The following is a 9,360-nucleotide window of genomic DNA, read 5'->3' on the forward strand; positions in this document are numbered from 1 at the left end:
TTAACTGAAGGAGTCTGATGTCTGAAACTTGTGTGGTTAGTTGTTAAAGACATATCATCATGTAGAGTCAGCTTTACATTTCACATGTTTGTATATTGTTTTCATGCCGTAAAACAGACATAACTTCACAAGCTATTTACCAGATTTTTGGCCTATTCTGTTACTACCATTAGTTCATTACCTGATCTTGCAACAAAGAAAATCTATCCACCCTTGTTAAAGACTTCACAGAATCAATGATGAAACCTCGCTTATTAGTTATTACAATGGAGGTGACAGTTTTCACAAGACAGCAGTTTGTCTTACGTAAAAACTGTCGATGTCGAAGGCATTACTTTCAATGTAATGAGTAATTTTCTTGACTAATTGTAAATTAGTAGGTATTAAGTCAAATGTTTCACCAAATTGCTTATTGTTTGCTGTGAAGTAATAGCCCCCCATTTCCTTCACATTCTTGTTTTTGGTGAAACTAAATTTGTATAGTTCTTACCTAATAGCATTTATTAGGACTATCATCAGCTACTTTGGAGGTGCTCAGCTCATTTCTGATTCATTATCCATTGTTTCGTATTAGATTTATGTTCTTTTGATTGTAACAACATGTTTGCGTATGAAAAGTGTGAATTGGAAACAGCGGAGTGGATTTTGTCAAGTTCAAGCCTATTCCAAAATATTTGGACTTGTAAGTTTGAGTCCAAACTTTTTTTAATCCAACAAGTTTAGATTTGATTAGATTGGACTTTGAACTTTTTCCGCTCCACTTAAACTTCTGCTGGCTATGAGTGTTGATTCTTGCCTGTGGTGCAATTCATTTTTGTTTAGTGTATTTAGAATGAAAGTTTTGAGAAAGAAGATTGGAACGAATATAGTCTGATCATTTATAGAAGTTGTATATAGAGTGATCTTTGATGACCTTGAATGTTGCAAGTTAAAGACTTGAACCATGGATTGTGAAGGATTCTGGCTTGACAAAACTGCAACTTTCAGATAATCAAATATTATTTAGAGGCTTAAGATGTGGGCTGTTTAGGCGAGAGTCTAATCAAAGGTGCTTAAGTAGAAAATTAAGTGGGAGCTCAATGTTAGAACCTGAACTCTCAACTATGAGATTAGATTTAGATTCTCAATTCCACTTCAAGATTTAGCATTTTTAGTTGGTTTAAAGGGTTAGAGATTAAGATACTTCACCCAATATGAAAAGTTAGGAGATGAGATTGGTGCTAGAAGTAAGACTAACTCGAGGTCTTTGTGAATATAATAACATTATATATATATGAATTTTGAGAATATAAATTAATTGGGTATGAGGGAAATTATCTGGTGAGTTATAGTAAAAGTCGGAATCAACCTCATCATTGGGAAAAAGAGAGAGTGTTGAAACAAGTGTTGGCTCTTAGTGGAATGCGATAGGTAAGGAGGAGAGAAGAGAGAAGTAAAGATTAGGTCTAAGACCGTTCATCATTGTACATGTTATGTGTTTATTTTTCTTCTAGGCTGAAAGCCCGCTTTACTTGTATAAATGGTTGGATTTTCCTTCTCTCGAGTTCATCTCTATTTTTTTTTCTTCAAAAAAGTATGCTTGAGGAGAGGTATATAGCATGTGAATTACTAAATCGAAGTAGTTTGCCTTTATGTTTTCTCGTTGAAGTGAAGCAAAGAAGATATCACTTTTCTTATCGTTTTAATTGATGGTAATAAAAGCCAAAATATCAGCCAGAGAACATGTTTTTGTGTACAAGAAACAATAATTTGCTTTTGCCGAGTATGTAGTTCGATATTTAGTGCTCAGTAGGCATGTGTTATGCATCTTTGCAATTTTTAATGACTAGACTACTAGTACAAGAGTTCTAAAGTGTGTTTAAGAACATACTAAATTTAGGCCAAAAAAGAGAGCTAGTTGAAGAAAAATTAAAGGGTGCAGCACTGGAGCTTTTCAGTAATAGGCCAATCATTTATGATCAGTATTGAGGTTAAATCGTTTAGATCGAGTTCACTTTGTTGTTGGGCAATAAATCAACGTTTTAGTTTTGTATTCGTCACATTTAGTCAGTATGTGTTATATTATAATATAATTGCGTCTAGCTTATTCATTTTCAGTCATATTAATATTTGTGTTCCGTGTTTAACAATCCTTAGTCGCCTCAATTTCGAATTTATGTCAATTAAGGTAATGAAATTTAGGTTCGGATAAGTAGATGCTATATGATATTGAAATTTTAGTATGGGCGGTTGCAAATATCATCCAAAGAACACGGCAACGTTGTTTTATAGGAAAAGTTGGGGCAGAAGAACCTGAGATCACTTACTAATCAGTACTTGGAGTTGGAGATGAGTAGGGGAGTGGAAATCCTTACAGTAGTACATGAAAACACTTAAGAATATGGAAAGTGCTTTGTGAGAGTTTTTCAATTTCTCTCATTTTGTGGGGATTCAATCAATCTAGCAAGGACCACGTCCGATTTCAGTCATTTCTGGCAGATTGTTGAGTTGAGTTTTCACAGGCATGATCTCCTCAAGTATGTGCAATCTAGGAAAATTAATCATGGATGAGCTTTTTCTTCATGAATTCATCTCTTGTTTGTTTTGCCCATTTATTTGTGTTATTACCTACTTTTCCCATGTCACAAAAATATTCGTTACATATGCCACTGTAGTTGGTAAGTTTTCTACCATTGGAATTGATACGTAGCATCAGATGGTAAACCTAGCAAATTGATTGGTTATGTTGGTTTTAGATTTAATAAATTTTGATGTGATGTAAGCCAGTATAAGATCATTCTTGGGTCAGAAATTTTACATTTTTCATTTTTTAGGATTTTTGTGGGGATGGGTTTATTTATATGGAAAAGAAATATGCATTCAAAACCTCAAAATTTCAGGATTGTTACAATAGGAATTTCCAAATTAAGTTAGATTTTGTCATTTTGCTATGTTTGTTTAAAATTCATTACTTCATTTGCTTCCCTTCTTACTTGGCAACATGAAAAAATGTCTATATTTCTTATTAATTAGGTATCGAATATCCCAAATATAAAAAGAGACTTTAAGACCCATTTGTTATCGTTTTTTTGTTTTCAATTTTCAATTTTTTGAAAACTAAAAAGGGTTAATTGGCTAGAACAACACAACCTTAGGCTCAAGTGCAAGGAACAACATAACCTTAAACGGGTGCAAAGCATAGCACCAACTTAAACACGTGGTGTAGAAAATAGCATAAATGGCTCCGAGCATGGAGATTCCACCGGAGCTAGGGAATCTCCGTTATTTTAAGGGTTAATTGGCATGGAATAGCACAAACTTTGGCTCAAGTGCAAGAAACAGCACAACCCTTATTTTGATAAACACACCATTCCTCAACCTCCACTACACTAAATCTACCCTACACCACACTACATCACCACCACCCTCTTCCCTAGCCCACAACACTACAACGCCACCACCTCCCTCAACACCATCATCTTCCTTCACCACAACAAACACCACCTGCACTCCAGCAATGTAACCCTCTGCCCCAAACACTACAACGGCACCACCTCAAATACCATCTCCCTCACAGCCTCACATTACTCCCAGCTCACAAGAGCAGGTGCTCCGTACTAATTCACCACAAAACAGAAGAGTTCAGAAAGTTTGAGCGACCATGAGCGACCATGAGCGACCTCGAAGCAGGCGCTCATCAAACCAACCCTTTTACAAACAATATGTGGAGTGGTCTTTGGTGAATCAACAATGGATATTGAGCTAGGAGAAACTGAGATCAGCCTCCACAATTGTTACACATCAGTTATTGATGATGATAAAAGAAAAATCCAAGGACTTGATTTCGATATTGACACTGATGCAATTTGTTGATGATGTGAAGATTTGTGGTGCGTCGAACAGGGAAGAAAATCGCAAAACGAGGAAGTAGCATAGCAGCGAAGAAGAGTAAAGAGGAGATCAATTTTTTTTGAGATTGAAGTTGGAAGTTGGCTAGAACAGCACAACCTTTGGTTCAAGTGCAAGGAACAACATAACCTTAAACGGAGATTCCTTAGCTCCGGTAGAATCTCCGTGCTTCGATGCTATTTATGCTATTTTCCGCACCACGTATTTAAGTTGGTGCTACGCTTTGCACCCGCTTAAGGTTGTGCTGTTCCTTGCACTTGAGTCAAAGGTTGTGCTGTTCTAGCCAATTAACCCAACTAAAAACCAAAAACAGGAAATTAGAAAAAAGTAGTTTTCACTTTTTAGTTGTCAGTTTTCAAAATCATCGTGTTCTCAATAAATTTGATTAATTTTTTATTCATTATAGGACTTTGAAAATCAAAAAAATCAAAAAACAGAAAATCACAGTACTACCAAACAGGCCTTTAACTTTATAAAGCGGATTGATACTATACTGAATTGCTATCGGTCCAAAATTACTTAAAATCGCCTCGGTTCTACCAAACATTTTCAACTTTACCCTTTCCTTTTTTTTTCTTTTCTTTTCCCAAACCACCTCCCGCCATAATCAGAAAATTGGTTGCACCATTTTCTCAATCTTCTCTTCCCAGTTCCCATCCGTGTTTAAAGAAGTATCTTAATTTTATACCATGCTAGTATAACTGCAAAGCTATGTTTTGATAGCATCTTAGAGCCTGTTCGGCAACAACTTTTGCACTAGTCAAAACACTAATGAAGTGTTTGGCATAGTAGAGGTTGGAGTAGCTGTTGGAGTTTCAAATAACTTTTGGATAGCTTTTCCCAAACGTTATATTTTATAGCTTTTAGTTTCTGTAAGTAGCGTTCTACTTTTTTTTTTATTTTTTTTCAAAGGAAAAAAATCCCACTTTTTAAGGATAAATATTTGGGAATAAAAGAATATCATATATTCAGGATAAAATTTTGAGATTAACAGAAAATCGAACCCAGTTTTTAAGGATAAAAAATCCCACTTTCTCATTTTTATCAAAGATAATTTTTTTATCAACTGACTCTCTTGTTTTCGTTCTGCATATATTTTTCAACGTTGATTAGTATACTAATGTGGCTGCTAGATACGTAGATGGCTTGGTGCATTATATTCTCATTAAGATTTTATATTCTTTAGGGTTACGTTAGATACGTAGATGGCTTCATCTAATAACAAAGAAGGGACGAAAGAGGTATTTAAGTGGACTGATGAGGACACTGTCATCCTAATATGAATCATATAGTAATTAATCGTATAATTGTAATTAATATTATAATTAAAAAATATATTATTTTCATCATATATAAGCATAACAACTACTTTTATCGAACACTTATATTATAAACCGCTACTTCCACAGCTAAGAGCTAACAGCTACTAGCCGACAGCTAACAGCTACCTGAACAGCTGACAGCTACTCCAACAACTACCCAACAACTACCCAACAACTTTTGCCAAACAGACCCTTATTATCTTAGACGCCATTTAACTGAAGGAGTCTGACGTCCAAAACTTGTGTCGTTGTTAAGAGTTAAAAGACTCAAAGACATAGAAGTATATCATTGTTGTAGAGTCAGCTTTACATTTCACATGCTTGTATATTGTTTTCATGCCGTGAATCAGACATAACTTCACAAGCTATTCACCAGATTTTTGGCCTATTCTATCGCAACTGTTTATTCATTACCTGATCTTGCAACAAAAAAAAATTATCCACCTTGTTTAAGAATTAACAAACCATGATAAGAGAGTGAGGGTTAACTCAGTTGATTAGAGCTTCTTTCTCAATTTCTAGGAGATCATGAGATCGATTCTCATCTTGTCCCTGTGGGCTCTCTAAACATCAAAAAAATCAACAATGAAAAACCTCGTTGATATAATGGAGGTGATAGCTTTTCACTAGACAACCGTTTGTCTTGCGTATGAGTGTACTGTGTAAGAGAAATGGAAAATGTCCAGGATCTTCAAATCTATTCCACGCTTGTCATATTGCAATAGACTGCATTGAATTTTAAATATTTCGGACTGAATTTGGACTCACTATTTGAAGTCCAATGTCCAATCTTTTCCAAACTTTTTTTTTTATATATAGATGTCCATCAAAAAAAGATGGAAATTTACAAATAGAAATTTTTTATCTCGTACTTCTTATGTGCATATTTTTTCAACTTCTCGCAAATTAGTATGTATAAAGTCAAATGTTTCACGAGATTGCTTATTGTTTGCTATTACAAGCTATTGCTAAGCTCATCTCTAAATCATTCTCCGTTGTTTTTACTTGTTTTGGTTCAAATTTTTGTTCCTTTGATTGTAATAGCATGTCCGCGCATGAAAGGTGTAAATGGATCGAATTGGTTTCATCAACTCCAAGTCTAGTCCAAAATATTTTAAACTCAGAGACATGTAGTCCAAATTTGTTCAATCCAACAATTTTAAACTTGGATTATATCATACATTGTAACCATGGGTTACAAATGTATGAGTACGTGTTTACTCTTGTCCATGGTGCAAGTTCCATTTGTTTAGTACTCCATCCGTCACATAATATAGTGCCTGTTTCTTTTGTACACGGTCTCCAAGACGTAACTTTGACTTTTAGTATCTTCATTTTCGTATTAATAAACAATATAAAAAAGTTGATATTATGAACGTAAACATTGAGATAAATCTAACAAGATCCCACATGAGAAGGGTTTTTTGTATATATTAATGAGAATATTTGGTCAAAGATTTTTAAGTTTGACCCACCACAAATGAAGTAGGCACTATATTATGAAACAGATAGAGTATATTATTATCGAATGGAATATTAATAATATGATTGAAAACCAATAGTTTAATTATAGAAGTAATTTATAAAAATTGATGATCTTGAAAGTTGCATCTCAAAGACTTGAACCGTGCATCATTGGATTGTGAAGGGTTCTGGCATGACACGAAAATTCACTTTTAAACTTGTCAATGATATGAGCTCTATGAACTCTCAAATATGAGTATGATGTTCGGTTCTCATTGTCACTTTAAATTTGAATATGATGGAATTCTAGGGCTCCTTTGGTTGAAGTTGGGAAGTATAATTTCTCATGAATTTGTATTATTGTCCATAAAATTTTATTTCTTAGGAAGTACATTTTTATTTGATTGAACATGATAAATAGAATTTTCTATGGGAATTTCCACTCACCTGGGGGCCTAGATAAGCTATTTTCTCTATTTTGTAGGAAATTCTACTTCCTTTTTTTTGCCAACCAAACAACGACATATATTTACTTCCTAGTAATTCTAATACTATCCCATGCATTTGAAGGTTAACGAAACAAAACTCTCGTCAAATGTGAGAATGGTGTTCGATTCTCAAGTATAAGTTTGGATACTATGTGGTATTAGACTCTCGCCTAAACAATCCAAAAGACGTTACAATCTTAGCCTCAAAAATTTATTTTCTTTTATATGGTTGCTTTTTTTTTCACCAAAAAAAATCATCAAAGATTTTTTAAGAGGCTAGATTAAAACGCCTTTTGGGCTAAGTAGAGAATTAATTGGGAGCTCTTTGATGGAACTCTTGACTTTCAAATGTGAGAATGGTCAATGGTGTTTGGTTCTCATTGCCACTTTAGTTTGAATACTATGTGGTAACTTTTTTTTAGAGTAACCTAACAATCAAAATAATCAGGCGTTCTTTCTTTCTTTCTAGTAATTCTCTTAATTCTTTTCCAAAAAAAGAGCGTGGTTAATGAGAGGTATATGCTATATAGCATGTGAGTACTAAATCGAAGTAATTTATTATTTTTGTATGGGTATAACCCAAATGTATTAGCGGACCCTTATGAAAAGTCCACGAGCATGGCCTAGGACGCGAGCATGATAATGTCATCTACAGCCCACCAAAGTTAGTTCATCTCCAAGGTCCAACAACGATGGCGGACACCTAACAAGACAAAGCAAGGGAATCTTCCCACCTGTCAAGTGCGTCATAGCCCTACACGTGTCGAAGGATTACACGCCCTGTCAGAGGAATAGTACTTCTATAAATACCCCAATAGTACTATTCTGCAGGTAGATCTCTCTCTAGTTTCTCTCTCTAAATCATAGTGGGACCAATACTGACTTGAGCGTTGGAGGGGGTTTTCTCATAAGCACCCCGAGGGTAGCTCACGTTTGCGTACTGTGCAGTTCTCAAGCAAGGAGACGTTACTCTTCACACCTTTGGCGGACTCCACTGAGGCCGTTAACCGTTTCACAACCGAAAGAATTGTGTTTTCTCGTTGAAATGTGCGAAGAAGATATAACTTTTCTTATTGTTTGGATAGAGAAGTCAAACTCTAATCCTGATAGAAGTTCAAGTTTTAAGATTAATTTTTTTTTGAAGGAGAAATTTCATTAATTGAAGGCCAAACGGCATCTACAATAGATATTAAAGAAAAACAAGATACAATCAAACAAAGTTAAATCAAATTCGTCTTCGAAAAAACTACAATGAACCAGATCGAGCAATACAGCGCAGCCCCCTTGTATTTGCTGAATCAAACAGCTATTGATGAGGAAGTCTATCATTCTGAGATAGTTTGGGAAGAACAATCTTGATCGAGCGATGTTTACCGCATCCGAGATTCCAATACCTTCATGTTGAGTCTCGAACTTCAGCCAATGAGAATAATTTCTCATACCTAAAAACAAAAAAATCATACTCACAACTCCTATAGGGGAGAAGGAAATCTCCACAGCAGAGAGTACTAAAAAAAATCCATAAAGAGATACTAATTTATCCAACAAAAATAAAAACTGAAAATAAAAGAGGGAGAGGGGCTTACCATGGATGAAAACATCCATGGCAGCCCCTAACTGATGAAGAAAGGGTAAGGGAGGCTAGGGTTTAGAGAGAAAGGGGGAATAGAGCGTTAAGATTAAGTTAACCCGTTCTAAAAAGTGTTACACATATAGAAAAGTGTTTACACACATAGAAAAAATGTAGGAGTAATAATAATAGTCAGCTTTCATGATATTAATAAAAAATTGCAAATTAGATGGTAGACACGAGTCTATCATCTAAATGGTGCGCACCATTGCATACAGCGTCGTTTCGCATTATAATACAGGGGAACAAAACAACATCCACAATGAACAAATTAAAAAACATGATGACAAATTATGATTAGGTGTAAAATTATGTCTTATGTATTATTGATGAGAGACATTGTATTTATAGTACAAGGATAAAGCCTAAACCAAGTAGAAAGATAATAAACTAAGTAGATAACTAAATCCTAATCATAAACAAATTAGGTTGTTGAGAGTCCTATGTAAGATATATTCCTAACACATGAAGATGAAAGTAGAACAAAAAAACAACACACGAGACTCAATGAACATCTGAATCAACAATGACCAACAAGAAAAAAAGATGAACATAAGAGGAAATATCT

Source organism: Beta vulgaris, chromosome 4, assembly GCF_026745355.1.
Source record: "Beta vulgaris subsp. vulgaris cultivar EL10 chromosome 4, EL10.2, whole genome shotgun sequence".
Classification (NCBI taxonomy): domain Eukaryota; kingdom Viridiplantae; phylum Streptophyta; class Magnoliopsida; order Caryophyllales; family Amaranthaceae; genus Beta; species Beta vulgaris.